Source organism: Canis lupus, chromosome 28 (assembly GCF_048164855.1).
Source record: "Canis lupus baileyi chromosome 28, mCanLup2.hap1, whole genome shotgun sequence".
Classification (NCBI taxonomy): domain Eukaryota; kingdom Metazoa; phylum Chordata; class Mammalia; order Carnivora; family Canidae; genus Canis; species Canis lupus.
In genome coordinates, this window is record NC_132865.1 from 24,723,612 (window position 1) to 24,750,566 (window position 26,955).

The 26,955-nt window shown below is 37.7% G+C and overlaps 1 protein-coding gene and 1 non-coding gene across 3 annotated transcripts in view; both read left to right on the plus strand.

Moving 5' to 3' along the window:
• Nucleotides 1-26,955, plus strand: part of CPA6 (carboxypeptidase A6) — a 329,838-nt gene that overhangs the window by 13,018 nt on the left and 289,865 nt on the right. The window lies entirely within an intron of this gene.
• On the plus strand, nt 5,781-5,887 carry LOC140620455 (U6 spliceosomal RNA). The gene has a single exon (XR_012020240.1). It is a non-coding gene; the product is annotated as a U6 spliceosomal RNA (small nuclear RNA).

The window sequence follows — 26,955 nt, forward strand, 5'->3', positions numbered from 1 at the left end:
ATTTCCAGGCAAAAGAAATAGCAAATGGAATGGGAGCCTGGGGATGTATCACTGAAAAGGGGTCCTCAGATCAGCATCAGCATCACCTGGGAACTTTTTAGAAATGCAGACTCTCAGGTTACACAAGCTCCTCCTCCAATGCCCTCCCAGCAAGGAACTCCAGGGGTAGAACTAGCAAAATGGGTTTTAACAAGTCTTTTTTTTTTTTTTTTTTTTTTTTTGGGTTTTAACAAGTCTTTTAGGTAATGTAAACTTAAAGTTTGAGAACCCCTGTGGAGAACAAGCACCAAGTTGATTTGGCAGGAACTGAGCCATTGAGGAGAGTAGTTATTCTTTTTTTTTTTTTTTTTTTTCCCCTGATCCTCCCCTGCAAATAACACTTTATTTCCTTTTTTTTTTTTTTTTTTTTTTTAAACATTACAAAACATCCCCAAATCCCTTCCACCTCTTCCTCTGTACTTTTGTCTCCTTGGCACACATTCCTGGGGAATCCCTCCCTCTCCCTCTTTCTGGAGCCTGCCTGCTTTCATGAGCCAGTTCAAACATTACTGGTCAGGTAGGAGTTCCCTGATCCCACCAACAGCCCTAATTGCTCCCATGCCATAATCCCATAGTACTCTATCTGTCCTTTATTACAATCACCACAGGTTATTGGGTATTAATAGTTTTTTGTGGATGTCCTTTTGAAGGAAGAAAGTTGTTCTACAAGCAGGTTGAGCTCTTAATCTTTTCTGTATTCTCCAATCCCAAATAGTATTTGGCACATCCGGTAAAGTTTAGATGGATGGAAGAATGGGGAAGGCAGGCAAGTAAGGCAACTAATATATTAGGAACAAACTGCTGATCTTTGCGGGCGGTTTTGCCAGATTAGATTTCATAAAGGTGAAGATATAGTGAGAAATAGAAGCAATTTGCCCCTTTGGGCTGCGGGAGGGATATGGGGATCTTGAGAACTGCCACCTGTAGGTACCAATGTGCAATATTCCTCACCTTCATGTCATTTTCTCCCTGTTCAGTGCATTTCAGGTATCATTCAAATGATTATCCAATTTTGGTCTCTCAGATATTTTACTTATCTGGCTCCTAAAACTGCTTTGAACAGCATCATGTTGCAGGGAGATCTGATGCCAAGCTGCTGTTTCCTGTGTAGTTGCCAGTATGGGCAGCAGCTGGTCAACATGTTAGCCATTATCTTTTTTTTACCAAATTTGGAGAAGTGATTATTGCCTCCTTGTCATTGTTTTAGCCTCTAAGGAAAACCTATGAACTCACCTGAAATTATAGAGGACTCCTACATCATCAATTCATGTTGAGTTTAATATCTTCTGTAGTCCTGGAGTAATTTTTATGAACCAAGTGCTTCCCAATTTATCTTTCAAAATTTTATTGTCCATGTTTTTTTTTTTCCTTTTTAGCTCATCTTTTTCTAACTCTTTAGATGTCTTGATGCAATAAGAATATGTTTGCAATTCCTATACTCAGTTACCCTATTCAGATCCCCATAAAAATTCCAGATACCACAGAAACTGAATGGCCCTGGAGAATACAGGCAGGCTTCCTTCAAAATAAGCTAACGATAAAAATTTGAACAGATAGAATTGATCAAATAGAGAGCTGTGTGGTTCAAAGTATCCTCAGACTTAGAGCATTTCTTGAGTGGAGCCCAGCATGCTTTCCATGGCAGCAGTCAAGTTTTAATAAAATCTGTAAATATCCAGATGGAAATTGTGAGAAACAAACTGATCCTTGCGAGAAAGGCTTATTAGTCTTAGAAAGACTTGAATTAAGGAGTGTTGGAAGAAGGGAAGATGGTCAACTGAGAAATAGCAAGAGGAGGGTCCAAAGTTAGAGACTTATTTTCCTGTCATGAAAATGCTAGTTTCTCAAAATCTGACAAGTCAAATGACATGCCATCATCTTGGTCTCTTGGTGTGGTTGTTTTGTTTTGGTTTTGGTTTTGTTTTTTTTGGTATGTGAAAAATCATCTGTTCTGTCCTTTAATGAAACAGAACGCTTAACTGCTGGATAAATATTTCACCTTGGGCCCAGCAACTGGTAGGTCAGTTCTTTCTAGAAAATGGATCCTCATAAGAAAAAAGTTAAATGGTAAAGTGAAATTATTACCAATTCCCCCCCAAATTAAGTACTTCTAAACTGCCATAAAGCTGCAAAATCTATATAGTGGCCCAGTCTCATTTTTAGAAGAGCAACTTGCAAATACCTGAAAGAACTTGAGAATGGAAAATGTTTAACAAAAATTCTTACACATACCACTTGCTTATAGGTTATTCACAGCTTCTGGTAAACACATTGCATCTTTAAGTATTACTCCTAAGATTGTTCTGTTAATTCATAGTACAATGGAAGCCAGTTCTTCATTTCACCCAATCTAAAAATATGCTAACCTCAAAAAAAGTGGCCAAAGTGGGGTCCATGGAAATAGTACACCCTAAATAGTAAGACCCATAAACCCTCATTGTCTGCCATGACCGTTAAGGACGACACAGTTCTCTTAGTTTTCTTAGTTCAAGTGGCAATTCATAGCTCCCAAACTTTGTGAAGAACCTTCTATCCTTAACCAATTGGTCTTAATCAGATTCTGAGGGGTTTATGAGGATGCCCACTTAATACTTTGACTAAGACTTACATGCCTGCCTCTTTCACCATTAATAGAAGGAAATAATCGTTTTTATTTTCCAGAGCATCACTTCTTCCAGAGCTCTCTGATGCCCTTCTGTACCACTTATCACTTGGCATTGTAATTGTCTAATTGTCCTTCTCTTCCTAACCTATATATTCTTTGGAGATAAGGAACCTCTTCTACTTCAAGTCCAATCTCTACCCAAACTGCTTTATTGTTATCTTTCCACCCACTGAAGTTGAGCCATACTCAGTTGCCAATATTAGACTTCTTTAATCTAAAATAACAGCAGTCTCATATGCTTCAACCTAATAAAAGCTTTAACTAACTGAAAAATGACTTTTTTCATGCTGTGGAAATTCTAGCAGTTTACATGCAGATTTTCTATTGAAGTACCAAGGATCTATCAGGTTTACAGTATATTGCCAGAGCTTCTCAAACTTTAATGTGCAAATGAATCACCAGGGGATCTTGTTAACATGCAGATTTTGCTTCAGGGGGGTTGGGGTAGAACCTGAGATTCTGCATTTCTAACAAGCTCCCAGGAGCTGATCCTATGGTTCATGGGCCAGGCTTGGAATAGCAAGTTTTTGGAATACGGGATGAGGAATCAAGATGTAAATTATAGATCTTCTACTAGCTATCTGTCTCTCTCACTTAATCTTTGTAAGCCTTATTTTTCCATGATATCCAGGGGGTTAATTAGGAGGTCTATTAACTTTCAAGTCTAATGTTGATGATCTGCTAGGGTCATGTTTACCTAAGTGATTGCAGAGTCCACACAGCATAAAAGGTTAGGAGCAACAGCTCAGTCCTCTGATTGCATCCCAGCTCTTCCACTTACCCTGTGACCTTAGAGAGTTACATAATCTCTGTGCTTTAGTTTCCTCCTCTGGAAAATTGAACTAATACTAAATTCACATATATAAAGTGCTTAGGAGAACTGAACACACATAAACATAAGCTATTTTCAACACTAATATCTTCAGTTTCATTTCTAAGAAGCTTTCCTAAGGGCATTATCTCAAATGTGGACGAATATCTACAGTATATGATAAAGATGTTTATCACCAATTTTATCAAAATCTGTCAAGCTACAACCATGTCCAACAATATGAGAAGGGTTGCTTACATATTATGGAATCTGCCCATTATAAATGCTTAATATTTTAATGCTCAAGATACAACATGAAATGATGACAAAACAGGATACAGAACTGTATTAACACTTCAAGTTTGATTTCTTACAAATGATATGGTTAACTTTCAGGTAGGGGGAAATGTTCTAAAATATTAAGTGATTATTATGACCAAGGGGCAGCACTAGAGGTGATATTTTTCCTCCTGTATTACTTATGAATTCTACATGAAGTATGAACAATTTCTCTAGTCAGAGAAAACAATTTTTAACATGTTTAAAACCTACCCTACCACCCCCCCCCCCCAAAAAAAAAAAAGTCGACACTATAGCAAGGATTTCAGCTTGTTATGCCAAAACTGTTTCAGAAGCATTGCAAATAAGAATCAGAAGTCAGTAAAATTAATAGTGTAGCACTCAATGCCAAACTAATGACAGAAAAGAAAGACATGCTCATTTTTTTTATTTTTTTTATTTTTTTTTAGTTCTGAGCAAAAATGCGATTGCTGGGTATCCTAACGAAGCGTTAAATGGCCAAAGCGGCTGCCTTGCTGAGTGTCACATAGGTAACAGGGAAACTAGAAAACAGGGGAGCAGTGTTTAAGACTTTGCAGTTTAGAATAATACCAGGCACAATTAGCATCATGCTGATGTGTGTGTTTAAGTACATTTTCAAATAGAAATTCTGTTCTCAGTACCACACTATAACTAAACTTGTATTTCAATTTTCATTCAAAAGTTAATACAAAAAAGTTAATACAATGGGTCAAAAACTGCATTTGAAATGACTAGAGGGAGAATCCATTATGCTTTTAGATCTTTTCCCCTATTACAGATACTTTTCTGAGACTAAGCCCATTAGATCTTAAAGAGGAAAAATATTTGCTAGCAGTTTCCTGAACCATCAATTTCTTTTTAAAGCTGCCATAATAGTGATAATCAGAACCTAGTCCAGGTTGAATGCCTTCTGACTTGCCAAAGAACATGAGAGCTATTTCATCTTGTCTATGGGGCATGAATTGAGAGGAAAGTTAGTCTGCATAAATCTTCTGCTATTCCACTGTCTGATAAAATCCCTCATCCTTAATTTTTAGTTGACTCTTCGGTACTTCGAACTTCTCACTTTTTGGGTAGACCTCCCTGCTGGTCTATGGATGCTTGATTATCTCCCTCACCAGTGACTTCAACCTGAAAACTAGAAGAAAACAATGTCTGGAAAAATTTTTTAAAAAAGAAGCACTTTCAATCACTTGCAAATCATTTTTTCTCATACATGCTAGAACCTTGCTTAAACAGACTTCTGCTTTAAGACACAGGGTCTTGCTTAAAGAATACTGAAAGAGAATAGCTTTGCAGCGAACTTTGTGGCTGATGGTGGTGCAACTCAGGATAACTGTCATCCAGGAAAAAAATGATCTAACAGATATCTAACACTCTCTTGTCCTGTAATTTTTGTGTATGTTTTGTAATATAATGCATTGGGATTAAACATGGGATTAAATAGACCCGTAGATGGTTAAGCTCAGTAATTTGCCCTATCTATGGGGGTATGTTCCAAGGCCCCCAGTGGAGCCTGAAATTACAGATACTGCTGAACCCTTTATATACATACATATCTAGGATAAAGTTAAATTTATAAGTTAGGCACAATAAGGTGAACAACAAGAACATAGAGCAATTATATATAGTAAACTAATAAATTAGGTGAATGTGGTCTCTCTTCAAAATACTGTGTACCGTAATCACCCTTCTTGTGATACGTAAAATGTCTATGGGAATGAATTGAAGTGGGGTCAATGACCTCAGCATTAGATTACTACTGACCTTTCTGATTTGTCGGGAGAATTATCTGCTTCCAGAATAGTTGACTGCAGGTAACTGAAATCAAACATAAGAGTGGGGGACTATTGTATGTAGAAATCAGGGGTGTTCACAGTAGTCAATCATGGAGCTTTGAAAATGGAAGTGGTGATCTCAAAGTTCCACTAAGTCAGCCAACAGGTGCTCGCTTCAACAGCACATATACTAAAATTGGAATGATACCGAGAAGATTAGCATGGCCCCTGTGCAAGGATGACACACAAATTCGTGAAGCGTTCCATATCTTTCACTTGATGGGATGAGCACTGGGTGTTATACTATATGTGGGCAAATCGAACTCCAAAAAAAAAAAAATATACAAAAAAGTCAGCCAACAGTAGCATATACTGGGACCTATATTCATCCATTAAATCCTCATTGAGCATTTAACATGTTTCAAGTTTCAGATGTTAGGAATATAAGGGGCTACAAATCAGGAAGGTAAAAGCCCCTGTTCTTGTGAGGCCCATATTTTCGTAAGGGAGATGGGCAATGTAAAGTGAACAAACAGTAACAGTTATTTATATCATGCCTGCTGTAAGAATATATGATCCTGTGACTTTCATTTATTCAACAATGTTGAATTGTTGATTCTGTTGAATTGCTGTTGATTGCCTATGTACCTAGCACTGTGCTAAGCATCCCACACAATGTCCTTGCTTTCACTGAGTTTACACTTAAGTCCAGGTGGCAGATGTTAATTACAATGTGATTATTATAAAGAAGCAGCACAGAGTGCTACCTATTCAGGAAAAATTATTAAGGCAGGGAGGTCTTTTTGAAAATGTTGTTCAAGGCAGAGCTTTGAATGATGCTGATTTTCTGGAAGCAGCTATTATAGCAGATGGCAGCTGGTGAGAAACGTGTTGTAGGATAAGGAGCAAGGGGTATATGACGCTTCTGCTGATCATGGATTATTTTTAACTGCAATTTTAAAGGAAAATCTGGTCTAATAGGTTAGTATTTAGTACCTTAGACTTTAAAAGTACTTTCTCATGAACTATCTCAGGTGCTCCTCAAACTATAACCTACAAGGAAGTGCTTTAAGTTCTGTAAAATAAAGCAACACAGATGCCCTTCCTAAACTCGGTTTCTAAACTATAGAATTGCATGTGATCCTTCCATTGTAGGGTACACCTGAAATTGTGAATGGTGCTCCGTGGGGCTCTTTGCCTTGTACACAGAGTTTTCTGAATATTAGCTATTGGCTTTAAAAGGCAGTTGAGCTACTGTGAGTTGGCTGCAAAGTTGAAAGAGGAGGCTGGAGGGAAATGTCAAAAGGAAACTTAAGATGTGATTAGTAGGTGTGTGAGGCATACCAAGGGCAACATGCCACCTGAGGAAATCAAATCCAAATGCCAAGAGGCTCTATAGACAGAGAACAGATGGGAATGGAAGAACCTTGTGTAGGAGGAGATACACCTCCTATTCAATAATCTGAGGTAAACATGTACTTTGTCTACATTTTAAACACAATCTCCAGAGACAAGGTGGAAAAAAATATCACCGATTTTTTTTTTTTTATTTTGTATCAATTTTTTAAGAGAATCATACATCAGGGCTGTTAATCCTTTGGTAAAGTATACAGTATATATGATACAATCTATCATTTGTCTCTTTGCTTCTTCTGTAAGGCAAAAGACCAATATAAACAATTTTAATGGTTATAAATTCAACTTTACCCTAATTGTTGCATTTATTTTATTTTTTAAAAAGATTTTACTTATTCATGAGACCGGGGCAGGGGAGGTAAGACACAGGCAGAGGGAGAAGCAGGCTCCCGACGTGGAACTCGATCCCGGGTCTCCAGGATCAGGCCCTGGGCTGAAGGTGGTGCTAAACCCCTGAGCCACCCAGGCTGCACCCCTTTGTTGCATTTAAAATTGTTTAAAATGTCAAGTTGCTCTTCCACTTGACTATATAAATGTTCTGGGTTTTTTAACCCTTTCCTGACTGCTGTCTTTGGACCTTTAATCTATATGGAATTTTCTTTGTATACGGTGTAAGGAAGACTATAACTTTATTTTATCCTAGAGGGCCATTTACAGAAAACAGCATGCAAAGAGCCAACATACACAAAAATGTATATTTCACTCACAGAGCAATGCAAATTAAAGCAATGAAACGCCATTTTTCACATAGAAGATTGAACATTTTCAATCTTTCGAAGTTTTGCTAATGTCGGTAAGGCTGTGAAAGAAACCAACTCGGTGCTGATGGAAATGTGAAATTGCTACTAACTCCTTGGAAGATAATCTAGCAGACTCTATTAAGAGTTCAGGTCTTTGCACCTTTGCATGAATCAATCCTATTCATAGAAAACATCTGTCCAAAAAATTAGCATGTATTACAATGTTTATTGCAGCACTGATGTAGGGATTTAAAAAAAAAAAAAAACAACTGGATTAAAAAATGGAACTGAAAGTCCATCAGCAAGTCTTTTGGAAAAATCAAGATAGGTCACCAATAGGGAATATTATGTAGCTATCACAATGAGTTATGGGCACATGTTGACCTAGAGGAATGTGCATGATCTGTTAAATGAAGATAGAAAGTTCTAGAGTACTATGTGTGATCTTTTTAACAAGCTAGCTTTTGTTCTCTAAGGTTGTTTTCCTGGGATGTTCATCCTTCTTAGAGGTAGGAAGGAGATGATGGCAGTGGTGTTTTGAGAGGGTAGATGATCTTTGTTTCTCATTAAAATGATGCCAACATGGGAGCTTTAATTTTATCACCTAATTATGTATTTCATAGGAACTGGATTAAGAAAGAAGAAATCTTGGTTTTGTTTTGACTTATATGCCATGGGTATATCCTTGGATTCTTAATCTCTTCTTTTAACAGCTGTTGAAGATGAAGAAGGAAGGGGCAGCCTGGGTGGCTCAGTGGTTTAGTGCTACCTTTGGCCCAGGGCGTGATCCTGGAGACCCGGGATCAAGTCTCACGTTGGGTTCCCCGCATGGAGCCTGCTTCTCCCTCTCCCTGTGTCTCTGCCTCTCTCTCGTGTCTCTCATGAATAAATAAATAAAATCTTTAAAAAAAAAAAAAAAAAAAAAGAAATATCAAATGCTCAAATGTCCTCCCAGGACAAGAGAACATTTCTCCTGCACCTCTTACATTTGCTGTGTTACATACCAAGATTTATAAGAATTATGGCCCACTAGAAAAGGACCATCATATCTTCACTTGAAGATTCAGTGCATTTATACACATACTTACCATGTGGAAAATGTACACTCAGCCTGGGTCACCACCTATTTTCTTCATAGAATCTCCCAGTCATAGAACAATACATCTAAAAGGAAATGAGCAGAACTTAAAGGTAATTGCTCATCAGGATTATCTGCAGATTTAACAAAATGCAGGTATACACTATGCATACCTCAAATGTACAGAATCATAATATCGAGGAATCTTTTAAAAATGACAACCAAGGGATTCTCTGATGCATCTCTTCTGTACACTAGTGTTTGTGAACTACAGATGAAGTTTATCAGGGTTAAGCTGCCTACCAACAGGCAGTGAAGATGGCAGATATTTGTAAATTCCCTTCATAGGAAATATCTTAGTGCTCAGCCCTCCTGCACAGCTAGCAAAATGTAGGAAATTCAAACATGTTTGCAGAGTTTCACTCTTCACATACTACAATCCTCAATAAGGAGTTTTTGCTAAAGTAACATATTAGCCTTGCTATAAAGTGTTACCCTGAACCTCTTTAATCTGCACCTGACTCTGTGTCCTGACGGACTATGCCCTAGTCTTTGGCCAAAATGCATATACTTTGTGCAACAACTCAATCATCTGGATGATCCCATTCTTTAAAAATTTTGTGGAAGTAAATATAATGTTCAAGTTGTAGTTGTATATTCCCTCTTTGAGTAACGGATGGGTGTACTTAAAATTGAAAGAAATCTATTAACACCAGACCTTCAATGTCTGAAATCCTTGAAGAAAATTACCACTAACAGAAAGACCAAGTGGAAAGGGAACCTTTTAGAAACACTGAAACAAAGCAAATGGCACGCATGGTATTTCTCTTGAGCCTCTAAGGCAGTAAAGTACCAGATGTCATACAACAAAGTCTGAGGGAACCATGGAACCTAATGGGCGTAGCCAGAGTGCTCAGCTTTAAAAAGCTCTTGTGCTTATAAAAACAAGGAAACTTGGCACCATTAACTCCATATGTTAGATTTAAGACTTTTTCCAGCCTGTGTTTGATTTACTTAAACGGTTGTAATGCTTACCTTTTGCATTAGAAGGGAGAATCTTAGTGAATAAGAGGTTTGTCCTGCCACTAATCTAGGTCTTTCACATAGTAGGTTGCTTAGTAAATATTTGGTGACTGTATTAGCTGGTACTTTCTAATCGTGCAGTTGGAAAAAGGAAAAGTCAACTGCAGTTGATCTTTCAAGTTGGATAAGCTATACAATGTACACACAGACTTCATTATCTCCTGGAGATAGCAGGAAATGGTCAACATGATAAAAATCCAGAGCAGAACTGTTGAGTCCCTAATTCAACCATCTTGAGATGAGCCATTGGTTAACTTCAAGGTACACAATGCAGAGAGATAGTTACAAAATTACCAAAGACCAGTCCTTCAACTTCTATTTCCTGGGCATCTATGGAACTATCCAGATGTGATGTTGCTCATATCTCTCTGACCACTTCTCCTTTGTCTCCATCGATGGATTCCTCCCTACCCCAACCCCATTTGGTGCTTAAGTTATCACTCAGGACTGTTTCTGCAAACTCTGTGTTCTTTCTCAAAGACGATGATTGTTTTCATGGCACTAGCTATATTACCTGTGTTCTGATGTGTTTCAAGTGTGTATTTCCAGCTCTGGCTGCTGCTTCCTATTTCAGTCCCATATGTCCAAATGGCTGGTGGATATTTCTATATGGAAGCCAACTTCTCTGAAACAGTTCATCCTTTAATTTGACACAAACTTTGCCTTTTTTTCCTATTTTCATTCAGATTGGAGAAATCTAACCCAAGGTCAAAACTGCTCATTTTTCTTTCTTCCCTACTATCGTTACTTAGTGTTACCACTCCTTTCCCTGTTACAATCTCTTCCCTCTGTTTTCTCTCATTCTGCCTTCATTATATCGTGTTCATGTGGCCATAATAACCTAACTTCCAATTCACCACCTCCCCTCTGTTCTATACCTCAGAGCCAGATTAATCATCCTAAAGTACCTTTCTGTCATATAACTCTGCTGATCCAGAACGCTTCAGTAGGTTGTGACATCTCAAGAATGCTGCCCAAACTCCTTTGACATCCAAAGCCCTCTACAACTCCTTGATTTTTCCTGTCTGTTCTGGTCAAAGGAGTCTGCCCATTTCCCCAGACATGACCAATACATGCTCATACTCCATCCACTCCGTTCGTATTGCCCAGGATGCAACTCCACTTGTCCTCTCATCTGAAATGTCCCAACCCTCCAGCCTCTAGTTCTAAGTTTCATCTCTAGTATGACCAAACAAACCCACAGAGATCTCTCCCTAATAGCTTTAACTCTAGGCACCTTTAGTGTAAAGCCTATATCTTCAATCACTTCATATGCTGCTTCTAGTACTTAATAAATAGTAAATGCTCAAACTTGATTAGATTTAGAAACTGGCCTATTGCCTTGTTTATCATTCTCAATTCAACTTGCCGAAAACAATGAAAGAGAAGAGCCAGAAGAAAATCTTGGCAGCTGGGCTCAGTATCCCCTCCTCCAAGGCCCAAAGTTCTGTGAATTGAATTCAACCATCATCTTTCTCTTTTCAAAAAAAAAACTCTTGTCCCCAAGACTGGGAAACCTGTACACAAGGAAAGGTATCAGCCCAGATGAAGATGTGGAGGAGAGACTCTTGCCAAAAGAAATTTTCTAACTTCCCATTTGAAAAAATTCCTTTATGGGATTTTATGATACACATGTGTATCCTTCACCATAGCCAGCAACTGGTCCTTGTCTATGTGGGGTGGCAATTAGCATAGACCTGATGGGTTTCTCTAAGATTTTGCAAATTCTGTGCTTCTGACCCTTAGAAGACTAAGTTATGATTTTACCTAGCTGTACTTCCTTTAGCCCAAACTACCTTCTAAAAAATATTTTAAAAGTTTTTTTCCCAGCCACAAATAAAGTTTTGTTTTTTCAAATATTCATAGTACAAAAACATAATTCTTAAAACCTTGGTATGAGTTTCCAGATACATCATTTTTTTAAAGACTTTATTCATTTTAAAGAGTTGAGCTCATGAGTGGGGAGGGGCGGAGAGGGAGAGTTGCTATCCAGCCTACCACAATAATTTTTTTTTTGTGTATATATATGTGTGCATATATATGTATAAAACTTTTAAATTCTAAAACAGCAAAAATATTAGAATATACACCTTATGATCAACAATGGTTATCCTTGGGAGTGGGATTACCAGGTATTTTCATTTTCAATATTAAACTTTTTTAAAACAATATTACATGCTATTGAGGCAGTTTACTCTTCTACAGAGAAACATGTAACTGATATGTTTGTGTTGAGGGATAAAACAATAAGGATTAAAGAAGAATTCCAGCAATATTAAAGAAAGCAAATGATGCCCTAACTGGGTATCTTTCTCCTTTATTTCCTGATGCTTATTTTCAGCGCTTCCCCACCCTCATCCTTGTGCAGCTGCTCTTTCACTCATCTGTGCAATTTGGATTGAAAACACACTTGAGGCAATTACATCCAAACTCGGATTTGCTTGGCTTCAAAGTCCCTGCTGTTCCCTCTGTTGCAGGCTTTTTTTTTTTTTTTTTTTTTTTTTTAATATCTCTCTTCAAAGAACTTTCCAGAAGAAAGGGGACAAGGAGAAGAATTAGAAGGACTAAAGAATTTATTTTTTGGCCTGTTCTCTGAGATATCTTTTTGTTTTTTTTTTTTCTTCTCAACAAGGGGCTTCAGTGTCCTATATGGGGACAAATCTAGCCTTATGCTTCATGTCTAAAACTCCACCATTCATGGAGGATTTTTTTGCTATGCTGCTTTGTATCATTTTTCCACTTTCTCAACCTAGATTCTTGGGGCAGTTGCTATTTTTTAGACACTGGAAACAGCTGGCTGAGGATAGTTATGAGTATACCCTAAGAAGTCCAATTTCCCCTCATTCTGCTGCCAAAGTCCAGGGTCAGATTCAAGATGCCTATATCTCATTGGTGACCAATAATTTCTCCCGTCTCTCCTCTAACATTCAGTTTCTTTACAAATGCCTCAGAACGGCCAAAGAGTCCACAGGTCTGAGCAAACTAAGCATTTGGAATTAGATAGCAATGCCCTTTCCCTCAAAAGACTTCATCATGTTAAAGACAGATTTGGAAATCTATAACTTTTCTATAGACACATGAAAGAATTACTGTTATATTATGTCTGCTTGGCCCTACTTTGCATTTTTTGCATGACAGAAGACATTTTCCATTGTTTTGGTGAAATAACCAACTGTTTTAACATGTATATGCAATCAGCCATTTAATTAAATCAACTTAGTTTATCACTAGGTGCAATTATTGTACTGTCTAATCACAGAGGTAAACACAGCTGCTATGGCATGTGGCAAGAATCCTCTGGAAAATGGGGGTGGGAAATCTGTTTAAAAGCTGCCAATTTATCTTCCTTTTGTTCACTTTAACTATTGCAGAGAGGGGCTAGTTTTCCTTGACAAGAAAGACAGCAGTCAAGTATATATTTTTTAAAGAAATGAAGAAATGAAATGAATCATGGAAAACATGTATAGCCAAGCTTCTCAAAATTATTGTGCATAGAAATCATCTGGGATCTTGCGAACTTGCAAATTCTGATTTGGTGGGGCTGGGGTGGGGCCTGAGATTTTCTAATAGGCATTTCTGATTGGCCCACTGGGGTATTGATGCTGCTGAGGTTTGTCCTGCAAACTAGCAAGACTGAGAGAAGTCCATCACCACCTGTATGAAATAAAAAAACCTCTTTTTTTGGTGCCAAAATATAGCATCCTTCTTGGTGAATTCAAGAGGCTCTACTCTAGAGGGGCTACCTTTTTGATATTGCAAGCCTGGAATAGCTCCTAGCTCCTGAGTTCTTTCAGTTGCTTGGTTTACTCTGGGCTTTTAAGAATGTATGCATTTTTAAAGTCCCAAATGCTACTGTAAAATCATCGAGAGTAGAAACAGGATCCTGATAGTGCTGGATGTATATTAAATATTTAACATGTGTTACTAATGGAGTAGGACTTCTCTATATAAGGTCTTTCCGGTAAGCCCAGTCAGTGAATTGCTACTTTTGCCAATTAAATAGCTGAGAGCGCTTAGGAAGACAGTTCTAAGCTTTAAATGTGAACAAGGAGTATAGACAGATTTTAGGTTACAGCTCACTATTTGACTTCAAAGAGATACCCTGAGATCTCTGGGAAGTTATTACCACCTGAATGCACTATCCTTAACATCAGGATTGCTATGCCAACCCCTTTGACATTGCTCCTCGTTCAAAGCGAGCCCTCTTTTTTCAATCTTTTTTTCCTTCTGTTTTTGTATGTCTCTAATACTTTGTCCATGGGATAATCCTGTGTATCTTTGAGACTAGAGTTGGGTGAAAAGATCATGGACATGTATGCCCCAACACCTAACATGACACATCTCATTTGTGTATAATCAGATATATTTATGATCAGAATCCAAACTTAGGGGTATTCAGAATATGACAGTCTTCTAAACCATTTCCAGATAAAAAATTTTTAGCCTTGAGGTTTTAAATACTTTCGAATTCCATTACTTTAATTTAGGGCTTTTATAAAATCAGGATTAAAATTCACTTGTGGCTAGCATTTAACAATTACCAGGGCTTTTGAATTTCAGCTTAGTCTTGTACTAGGAGAGAAGTGGGCAGTAAATAGCCACTGAATACAGCTATGAATTGAAATATGTACAGAAGTTAATACAGAAAAGGAAAGTAGCCTTCCACTAGCCAGGATACTGTAAAATCAATCTTCTCTTAGAATGAAAGAAAAACTGAATTGGAGCCATTAGGAGACTAGGAGCACTTTAGATATGCTCATTGTGTCAAATGCTTATGATGGAAATTGCAATTATAAATCTGGGTGACTTAGAAATAGTAGACATAGTATTCCCAAGCTGCCTATAAAGGGCCCAAGGCCCTTACTGTCTACATATTAACACACATGTATTATGTGCCAAGTTTCACAAGCTTAATGGGTAGAGCAGAGAAAGACTACCCGCCCCCACATGCCCTTTTTTTGAGGAAGAAAAAAAAAACAACAAAAACTCAAGAGCGGATCACATGGAGTAAATGACTTGTTAGGGTGACCCATGAATACTTGAAATGAGAAAATAATATGGCTAAGTGTCCATTTCAGACCAGCTACTTATCCAGATTTCTCTATTCAGACTTTATTCATTTACCAAAACAAAACTTCAGGTAACTTTTGTGTATTAAAATGATCAACGTGCCTACTGCAGAGTGAACTGTGCCTAGTGAAGGAACTAATCTTTAAAATGAGTTGTTACATTTCCATTCAGTGACCACGAGTGCTGAAACCTCTCTGGCCTTCTAAAAGAAATTTCATAGCCTTGGGAGGATTTGTACTCCCAGTTTGTTTCCCAAAACAGATTTTAGTGGATCTTTATCTTTCTATATTTAAGATGTTGTCCTACACTGGCACATCACAGGCACTTAATTTGTTCTGTGGGTCTCTGTGCTTTGTGATAGCAAAGTGCAGAAAGCTGTTGATTTACATGCTGATTTCAATCTGACCAAATTCTCTCTGCTACTGTTCCAACAGAGCTGGCAGTCAGCTGGAGGTATAAATGTATGTCTGCAAATCAAACTGATGGTGCTGTCGATGTTGCTGGACCCTGTAGGACATGAAATTGCAGCCCAATTGTTCAACCGTACTGTTTGTCTCTACAGGCTACTCCAAGGGCTGGGTGGAGGAGCTTGGTTTCCTCTATATCCCTGCCTCTGTCCTAGAATGATATAGTTTCTTGTGGCTGAGCCATCTTCGGACAGGTTGAGCTAGGGTTAGCACCCACTTACAACTCCTCCAGGTGCTAGCCCAAGCCCGTGTATCAGAGTGGATTGCTATAGTCATCAGGCCAATGGGACTCAGATGAGCGGGAGACCTGGAATCCATCTCCGTACAGGTTAGCTTGGAGTGCAAGCACTGCATGGTTGTGATTCTGCCCACAATGGTTTCTCTGTGGGATAACCATGCTACAGGGGTGTAGAGTGGGGGTACCACCAGACTGTCTTACTCCTCAACCACTCCTCCTCACCTGATATTCAGGACTCACTGCTGCCTGACTCAGATACATCTCCCTTTCTCCTGAGTTCTCTCCAAAGTCTCTGACCTCTGTCTCTGAGAAACCACTTATATGTGTTCCACCCCCATCTTTCAGACAAATACTGTGTGTGTACACATACATGCCTATATACGTGTCCCTGTTGAGAACAGTGTTCAGATCTCATTCCACCCCAAACTGGAAGCCGCCTTAGGCTTGTGTCAAAGAGCTGATGCAAATAGATAGTTGAGAGAGATGATACCCAATTTCACACACTGGATTTATCAGAGTCTGATCACCAGCCCAAACAGTGCCTCTGCTCCTACATCCTGGAGCTCTGGAAATGAGTGCTGTTACGCGTTTGTTTCAAACTCTCCATAGAAACCCTCATCAATCTGATATTTTCCAAACTATCATAATCTGGGTTTTCTAACAAATTAGCATTTCAATTGTTGTGCATTTAAGGGTTGATTGTTTGTAAGTAACAGAAACCAATTTGAGCTACTTTAGGCTAAAAAGGGGAATTTGTTGCAAGGACTCAGACTGGGCTCTGGGGACTTGAAGGTGCAATCATGGGTCTTTTTCAAGAGCCTTGGACTTATCAGAACTCTGCTTAAGGTCTTTCAGTATCACAGTACTTAAATTATAAAGAGAAAGAGGTGGATGTCTGTCTATCCATGTTCTAGCCAACAAAGCCCAGGGGCACAATTTTAGGTAACTCAAACCAAAAGCCTTGGGCCAACCCCCTATAGACAAGGTAGAGAGATGGGGATCTCTGTGGCCCTGGCTTCAAAAAGTATCTGCTGCAGAGTGTGGATTTTTTTTTTAAACATTAAGACAACAGTACTGATCAAATGACTAGAACTCCTTAACCTATGCTTTATATAAGACTACTTAAAAGGTTTCCAGGAAGGAAAGGAAACCTTGACAATAAACCCGGTGATTCTGAATGTGGCTTTCCTGAACCTATAAAGATACATGGTGGGATTCTGAATGTTGTTCAACCACTCCAGTATTTCTGAGAAGCCTTCACTTGCTTACCATGATAAAGCTGCACAGGATCATTAGCACCTTGGGTTTCTTGGATTTTTAGCTAGAATGTTGATTTGGTAATGTTCCATCTCCTCATGATGAGAGGTATTCATTATGTTTAATTTTATTTAATAACAAATCATTTAAACTCCAAAGCAGACCTAGTACTAATAGCAAACACTTATGCAGTATTCTGTGTGTGCCTGCACTCTTCCAGTACTGCAGACGTTATCTTTCCAAACCTGCAGTTCATTGAAGAGGGTATAAAAGGAGGTATTTAAGTGCCGAGAAGATTGGGAACCACCAAACTGGTCTTCAGTTATAGTTCTGCATCAGAATCACCGCTGATGCAGAAGTAAAAATACTTAGCTCTTTTGAAGGAGTTAATTATTCCCAGGAAAAACCTCATCAACGAGCCCTCTTTTGCTTGCCACCCCTGAGTTTGGTTCTTGACACTATTTCATACGTTCTTAAGTTGTAGTTTCCAGTCTGTACTTAAAGTAATCCTTAAGTGCTTTTACATTTCTCTTACTGTGCAGGACATCTGAGGTTTAGATGCCCGTCCTGATGGTTTAGCAAAAATATAATCATTAGACTATAGAACACTTTGATGAAACCATCGCATAGGCCTGTTACACTCTAGTTCTTTAAGGAATTTGAAATGTATTCTCTGATCTGCCCCATGGCTTGTCTATCACTTCAAAAGCACAAAGTAGCTGTTTAATAATAATTCACATCTAAATGCTACTCATTCGTTAGATAATGAACCAGATACTTTTTCATATGTATTCATCACAACACTGAGATGAGTGGTATCCTCTCTTTTACAGATAAGGCAACTGAAGATTAGCAAATACCTTGATACAAAAGTACTCAATAGCACCCCCAGAGTGGAGGTTATAAAGTTCCAGGCAGCAGAGACTGTATCTGTTTCCTGTTGTATTCAGTCCCCAGTACAAAATGGTCCATAAGAAATAGATGAATGACTCTCACTTCAAAGTCCATGCTCCTTCTGCTATATTGTTTCCTTTGAAATCACCGTTTTGTGCCTAAATGAAGAAATAACTGTTTTTATCAGCACTAATGTGAGTGAAATGTTCTATTGTCATGGAATAAATGTATACTCCCTACCCATTGGCTTGTTTGGTGTTGTTGGCATGAAAGTTCATTGCACTATGTGGAAACAAATCACCATAAAAAAATCACTATAACTCCATAACTGGGGAGAAGGGGCAGTCAGAATTTTGTTTGAATAACAACATAATATTGGCGCTATCAAAATTCACCTAATTCTGTGATATTTTTCTTCACAGATAATATGTAAAAGGTAACTCCCTTGAAATCTCTTGTCAATGTTTATTTAATGTTTTATAGCACTAAAAATACACTTAACTGCAAACCTCAACCAAAGTTGCTGGAAGGAAAGATAAATACACAGATGACCTATGTTATGAAAATCATAAGGCAAAGTTGCTCCAACTTATACATTTGTTTTAAATGTTGGAATTCTAGCTCTAAAGATTTATTGGTTTGAAAGAAATACCTTAAGAATTACAATATCCATTTACCTGTAGGTCTTAAAAAGAGACGACTTCCTTTGTCCAGGGAAATGCCGTCCAATGATTGCTGGAGAAAATGGCTATTTTGATTCAGGACAATGGTTTATATTGCCTTAGCAAATAGTTTGAAGACAATTACCAGAAATGCTAGTTTTTCATTGAGTTTATAAACTTCCTGGTATTTATAAAACAAAGAATGTGTGCTGTTGAACTTGTAACCACGATTATTCAGTGGGCCACTTTAAGTAAATATATAAACATCTGGTTCCAAGAGGCCAGCAAAGGCATCACAAGTTCAGATCTATAAATAGTACCTCTCTATTAAAGCTCTTATTATTATTTAAAACAGACTAAATATTGTTCAGGGAAATATATAAGACAAATCTTAGTTTTGTAAGATTCATGATTATATGAGCCAAAATATACTATTTGGACCAGAGAGGGATAAACTGCTTTCGAGTTGTGGATCCTTTGGTGGAGCTGTTATTAGGTACCTATCCTTCCTGCCCTCCCCGAAACGGACAAAATTTTACATACAGCTTTAGAAGATTCTCGAATCTGAAGTTCATCCATCTATATTGAAAATATAAATATCACTTCAATTTTTAGGCACAGGTATACATGGATTTAAAACTGTACACTAGCTTATTTTTCTCCTGAACTTCTTTATTACATTCACACAGCCATGAGTATCCAGAAGCCATAATGATATGACATTTGGGAAAAGGGATTCTAACAGAGTGGCATTTGATACCATGCCATTTATCCAGGCTTTTCCCTATTTATTTATTTAGGCCTTTCTTTTTTTGTTGTCAACTATGCAGTAGCTTGTGTTGCTTTACCTTATGGTGGAGTAGCCTACCATGAGCTTTTTCTGGTGGTTCAAGTGTAGGGTTTCCTCTGGAAACTTGTTTGAAGCCCTTTTCAGGCAACAAGAGAAAAATGGACCTGGAATGTAAAAATAAAACTGGGTACCATTCTTCCCTTTCCCAGCTAATTCCATTGTGATGTTACTTAGCTAAGATAATCTGTATATCAATGTCTTTGCCTTTCCTAAGTAGTATCAGTTACAAAGGTTCTGTGTGGCACAGAGAACTAAAATAGACAGTTGTCTCCAGGATCTTACAAATCTCATTGGAGAAAGGAGACTATACATGGATGGAACAGGGAGTAAAATAAACAGTGAATTATTCAGTATTGACACAGAATTGGAAAAAAATATTGATAGGGGATAATTGACACTAGCAGCAAGGATAAAATTATAGTTAATGAGTATTAGTGTGTTCGCAAGCTTATTTGATCCTAAATCCTGTCTTCTAACACTAATATCTGAAACAAAGAAACCCCTGCCTAAAATTATGGAAATATTTCCTGAGGGAAAAAGACCTTGAGAAATAGACAGGAGGTGAGTCAAGTATGGTCTGGAATCACCAGGGGTTATTTGTTTAAAGAAAAAATACTGGGTGCTACCTCTGTCCTATGAAATCATAATTTCTGATGTTGGGGCCTTGGCTCTCCACATTTTAATACCATCTCTGGTTATGTTTATGCACAGTCAGGCATGAGAACCCCCATATGGATATGCATAATGGAGAGGAAAGGCATCCATATCCTGTAGACAAATAATTTTAAATAATAAAATGCTTTGAGGTCTTTGAGTCTAATCTCAACACTTAAGAACTTTAAAGATTTTGCATATAGTGACCTCTTCCAGGCTATCATTTGCTAATGAACACTTCCTATTTCTAAAATAGTCCTTTAGGATTTCCATTTCAGCGTATGGTTTCAAACATTTACTTCCTGACCGCCCCCCCCAAAAAAAATTCAAATAATGCAAGTTCCTTGTGTATATGTAAGTCACATACACATCTACATTTTTTTTTTTTTTTTACGGAAACATGGAAGTATTGAAGCTTTATATATCAAACTTCAAGAGGTGAAGCAAGAGAAGAAAATAGAGTTAAATGAGTTTCAAGTACTTCTTGCCTTCATGACTGCAAGATCCTGGGTAGAATTTGAGGGCCAGGTAATTCTAATGCCCAAAAGGGCTCCTGATGAAAAATTCCTGCTTTTCTTCAGTGAAAAGCATTTTTTAAAAAAAGACTTTCTAAATCCTTATTAAATGATGGGACTGAATGTTTTTCTCTCAAGAAGAAAAAAAGAAGGGAATTTACTATTACTGAGGCTCTACTAAGGATCCTGGTCCTTTATTTCACTTCCTTCAATACCCAAAACAACTTAGTAAGGGAGATAGTATGTTTTTAAGTCATTTTCATGTATTAAGAAACTGATGCTGCAAGAAGTTCAATGACTTGCTTAAGGTCTTATAATGATTAAGTGCCAAAGCCAGGATTTTAACAGTCTCCTATCCGCTCTGCTTATTTTCCTGTAGCACATTTCCTCTGAGAGCAGCAGAATCTCTGGACGCTGTTCCCCTAGCCCAGGATGTTTTCCTCACTTCCCTATGGCAGACCACTTCTGTAGAGTGGTTTCAGCTAGGGTGGGGTCTGCTGATTCTGGGAGCTTCCACCAGCATCATGCAGTCCCCAGTGTCTCCTCCACTCCAAAAAGCAGAATGGAGCAGTAATTACCAGTGTGGCTTGGGTCTGACAATGACTAGCTGTTTAACCTTACGTGAGTTACCCAATCTCTGAGACTTCCCCAGTTGCACAATGGGAGTAATGTTGACCTCACAGAATTGCATGGATTTAACAGCTTTAGTGTGGTGTAATTTACATGCTATAAGATCACTCAGTTTAAGTATAAAGTTCAGTGAACTTGGTAAATGTGTTTAGTTGGACAACCGTCACCATCATCTAGTTTTAGAACATTTGCATCACCAATGCCCACATTTCCTTGATCCCAGAAATAGTCCCAACAGTTTTGTGTTTTCCGGAATATCCTACAACTGGAAACAGTAAGTAGTCCTTTGTTTTAGTATTTTTCACTTAGCATAATATTTTGTTTGTACCTTGTATCAGTTCATCCCTCTTATTTAAAAAAATTTTTTTTAAGGATTTTATTTATTCATGAGAGACACAGAGCAGCAGAGACACAGGCAGAGGGAGAAGCAGGCTCCATGCAGGAAGCCCGATGTGGGACTCGATCCCAAGACCCTGGGATCATGACCTGAGCCAAAGGTAGATGCTCAACCACTGAGCCACCCAGGTGTCCCTAAACATCTTTCTAAATCCTCTATTCTGGGCAGCCCAGGTGGCTCAGCGATTTAGCGCCTGCCTTCAGCCCAGGGCATGATCCTGGAGACCCAGGATCGAGTCCCACATCCGGCTCCCTGCATGGAGCCTGCTGCTCCCTCTGCCTGTGTCTTTGCCCCGCCTCCCTCTGTCATGAATAAATAAAATCTAAAAAAAAAAAATAAATCCTCTATTCTCTTTCATTGATCTGTATTTCTATCCTTACACCAATATCATACTACTTGGTTATGTTTTATATTGTTTTGAAATCAGTTAGTATAAGGTCTCTAACTTTACCATTCTTAAAAATTGGTATTCCAGACATTCTTATCAATTTCTCATGAAAACACACTAGGATTTTGTTTGAAATTGCATTGACTGAAACCTATACTTCGATTTGGGAAGAGTTAATAGATTTCCATGAACCTAGCTAGTATATATTTCCATTTGTTTAGGTCCTGTTTAATTTCAGAGATATTCTAGTTTGGGAATTTTGTCTATATACAACTTGTTACATTTATTCCTGAGTCTGTCTTTGCTATTATTATGAATGGAATTGTTTTATCTTTGGGATTTTCACTATCACTATAAATAAAATTTTCATATTGATCTTTGTCCCTTTGCTATAAACTTGGTGACTTAATGCAACACAAATCTATTCTTATAGTTCTGGAGATCAGAAACCAGTTTCACTGGGATAAACTCAAGGTGTTGGCAGGGTTGGTTCCTCTTGGAAGTTCTTGAGGAGAAGGCCATTCTTTGCCTTTTTCAACTTTTGGTAGCCACCTGTCTTCCTTGGCTTATGGTCCTTCCCTTTATCTTCAAAGCTTGTTTTTATCATACCACCTTTTGTCCTGTAGTCAAATCTCTTTATGCTTTCCTTTTAGGGAAATTTGCAATTTAAGACCCACTCAGATATTCCAGAATATTCTTGCTATCTCAACATCCTTAATTTAATCACACTTGTGAAGTTTCTTCTATACTGGTAAAATTCAAGATTCCAGATATTAGAAACTGGATATCCTTGGGGGCCATTATCACCTTACTAAATTCACTTGTTTTAGTTGATTTTATGTAAATTGTTTAAGACTTTTACATGAACAATCATGTAAGTGGGGAAAGAAGTTTTACTTCCTAATTTGTATGCTTTTTATGTATTTTTTTTTTAATATACCATTCCAATATTTGTGGTCTCCATTGTTTCTAATCAGAAGCTAGCCATTACTCATATCCTTATTTCCCGGAATGTGATGAGTCATTTTTATCTTGTTGCTTTTAAGATTTTATCATTGATTTTTCAAAAATTTCACTTGCATATGTTCAGATGCGTTTCCTTTGATTTATTCTACTTTGGATTTGAGTTTCTTCGTTTGTAAGTTCGTTTTTTACTATCTTTGGATAGCTTTGAGCCATGTTTTTTCCTCAACATTTTTCCTGATCTTTTCCCTCCTGGGATTTTATAACATATATTTTGCAATGGCTTAAGTCATTTTAATTCCGTTACTTTACGGTGTCATATTAGTTTCAGGTGTACAATATAGAGATTCAACAATTCCATACATCACCAGATGCTCATCATGACAAAATCACTCCTTAATTTTATCACCTATTTAACCCATCCTTCCATTCACCTCATTATAGGTGCTCTAAAATTAAGTCTGTTTCTTGGGGCACTTGGGTGGCTTAGTTGTTTAAGTGTCTGCCTTCAGTTCAGGTCATGATCCCAGAGTCTCAAGGTCAAGCCCCATATCAGGCTCATGGCTCAGTGCGGAGTTTGCTTCTCCCTTTGCCCCTCACCCCACTCATGCACTCTGGCTCTCTCTCAAATAAACTTTTTTAAAAAGTCTGTTTGATTTCTTTTTCTTCCCTTTGCTCATTCTTAAATTCCACATATGAGTTAAATTACATGGTATTTGTCTTTCTCTCACTTATTTTTACTTATACTCTCTGGCTCCATCCATGTCATTACAAATGACAAGATTTCATTGTTTTTTTTTTTTGTTGTTTTTGTTTTTTAAAGATTTTATGTATTTATTCATGATAGAGGCAGAGACACAGGCAAAGGAAAAAGCAGGCTCCATGCAGGGAGACTGATGTGGGACTCGATTCTGGGACTCCAAGATCACGCCTGGGCAGAAGGCAGGTGCCAAACCACTGAGCCACCCAGGGATCCCCTCATTCTGTTTTTTAATGGCTGAGTTATATTCCCTTGTGTGTGTGTGTGTGTGTGTGTGTGTGTGTGTGTATATATGTGTGTGTGTGTATCCATCTTTATGCATCTTTATCCATTTATCACTGGATACTTGGGTTGCTTCCAAGTATTGGAAATACTGCTAAATACTGCTAAAACCATGTAGGTGCATGTATCATTTTGAATTATTTCTGTATTTTTTTTTTTTTTTTGGTAAATACCCAATAGTGAGGTTGCTGGATCATTGGGTATTTCTGTTTGTAACTTTTTGAGGCACCTCCTTTCTGGTTTCCAGAGTAACTGCACCCTTTTGCATTTTTATCGACAGTGCAAGAAGGTTCCTTTTTCTCCACATCCTTGCTGACATCTGTGTTTCTTGCGTTGTTGATTTTAGCCATTCTGACTGGTGTGAGGTGATATCTTAGTGTAGTTTTCATCCCTGGATTTCCCTGATGATGATGATGATGATGATGAGTACTTTTCATGTCTGTTAGCTATCTAGAAGTGTCTTTTTGAGAAATGTCTGTCCTAGACTTTTGTCTATTTTTTAACTGGATTATATGGGCTTTTTGGGATGTTGAGATTTACAAGTTCTTTATATGTTTTGGATACTAACCCTTTCAACTGTGTCATTTGCAAATATCTCCTCCCATTCCATATGTTGCATTTTAGCTTGGTTGATGATTTCCTTGGCTGTGCAGAAGCTTCATATTTTGGTGCAGTCCCAATAACTTATTTTTGCTTTTGTTTCCCTTGCCTCAGGAGACCTATCTAGAAAAAAAGTAAGCACCACTGATCTAGGAGAAATTACTGCCTATGCTCTCTTCTAGGATTTTTGTGGTTTTGGGTCTGACATTTAGGTCTTTAATCCATTTTGAGTTTATTTTTGTGTATGGTGTAAGAAAGTGGTCTAATTTCATTTTTTGACATGTGGCTATCCACTTTTCCCCACACCATTTATTGAAGATATTGTCCTTTTCCATTAGATGTTCTTTACTGCTTTGTAGAAGAATACAGAATTTAATTGACCATATAATTGTGGTTTCATTTCTGGGTTTTCTATTCAGTTTTATGGTCTATGTGTCTATTTTTGTGCCAGTATCATAGTGACTTGATTACTACAGCTAATACAACTTGAAGTCCACAACTGATGCCTCCAGCTTTGCCTTTTTTCAAGATTGTTTTGGCTATTTAGGGTCTTTTGTGGTTCCATACAAATTTTAGGATTGTTCTAGTTATGTGAAAAGTGCTGTTGATATTTTGGTAGGGATTGCAATAAATGTATAGATGGCTTTGGGTAGTATAGATGTTTTAACAATCTTGAGCATGTAATGTCTTTCCATTTCTTTGTGTCCTCTTCAATTTCTTTCATCAGTGTTTTATGGTTTTCAGAGTATAGATCTTTCCCCTCTTTGCTTAGGTTTATTCCTAGGTACTTTACTGTTTCAGTGCAATTGTAAATGGGATTGATTTCATAATGTCTCTTTCTACTGCTTCATTATTGGTGTATAAAAATGTAACAGATTCCTGTACATTGTATTATTCATCTTTTCTGGAACATAGCTTCCAAACTATGTGATGGAGAATCCATTTCTTCAACCCTCAGGTTTTCTGTTACCTCCACCTTACCCAGGATTCCAAATTCCTCCATTTACCCAATGTTTCATACAAATACTCTCATTTTCTATGTGTGTCATGATGTGGAAAGGCTTAGAAAGAATTACTCTTAGAGGACAGCCCAGAGTAGATACCTATTGGGATTTCTAGATCTAGATCTAGTTTTCTTTCAAACAGGTTCTTGGGAACAAGCCTTTTAAGGAACTTGGAAAAGTTCTCTAAAACAGAAACTCCCTTGCATTATAAGACCATCCATTCAACAAGTAACTTTGATGACTTTCAAAGGACCAGGCTCATTTTTCTACCTTCTCTTAATTCCAGAAGTAAACCAGAGGTCTTAACTCCAAAATGGTCCATGGTATGCTCTACACTACACTAGGGGGTTGAAATGGCCTTAATTAGATTTGTTGGCTCTGCCAAAGGCATGTATGTATGCACATATGTGCATGACAGGGGTAGGGGTGAGGGCTCCAGCAATAGCTCTGAGTATCTTATCATTTGTCCTCTAAGATAGTGCTGCAGAATAAAGTAATAGTGATCTTCGGTCACAGTTTATAAATGCTGCATGGAAAACAGAATTTCATTTCAGTCATTTTCTTGTTTAGGGCCAGTCTTTTCAGTCACCAACACACTGATATTGTTGCAATCATCAGCCTTACTAACTAGAGATGGACAATAATAGTGATGTTCTAAGTCATTATTGGAATTTTTATTCAGGTGTCTATTCCTGTTTGTGTGAACTAGCCCTCACTAGAGTCCTTTGTGCCCTAGGCTTATAGGTTTATGCCAGTTGTTATAACAATGAATATATATCTACTTTTACAACTCTAGCATATTAGCTAATAAAGATTACATTTGAACTACCTTGGATATTACTTTGTGCTGATTATCAGTGCCCCACTTTGATGCAAAGAACTTAATACTTTTATAGAGACCTATGATTTAATGGTAAAGTACATCAACTTCCCACTATAGACTTATATTTGCTGTTGCCACTTAATAAAACCCATAAGGTAAGGGTCAGCATTTCTGTGTGATTCTAGCCTTAGTGAAAGTAGCTTAGGATGCCCACTTTCAAAGTACATTATGGCAAGAAAAATAAGCTTTACTGTTTAAAAAAAAAAAAAAACTAGGGAAATGTTTACCATTGCTCATCCAAATGCTTAACAGAAATGTTTCACTAAAAATAATACAATGGTGAAATGTATTGTTAGACTCATGAGAATATATTTTCAAGCAGGTGCCAGCACATAGTTCACACTGTAACAAGGGAAACATGCCTTCATCACACTCAAGTTTGCAACACTCTCTTGTTCTTTATATCTGTTTTTCATCCCTGCACAGGCAATTGCTAGTATAGAAAGATGTGTTAATTAACTCCACTGTAGTTCATAAGGGAATTATTCTCTATCAACCAAAAAAAGTTTT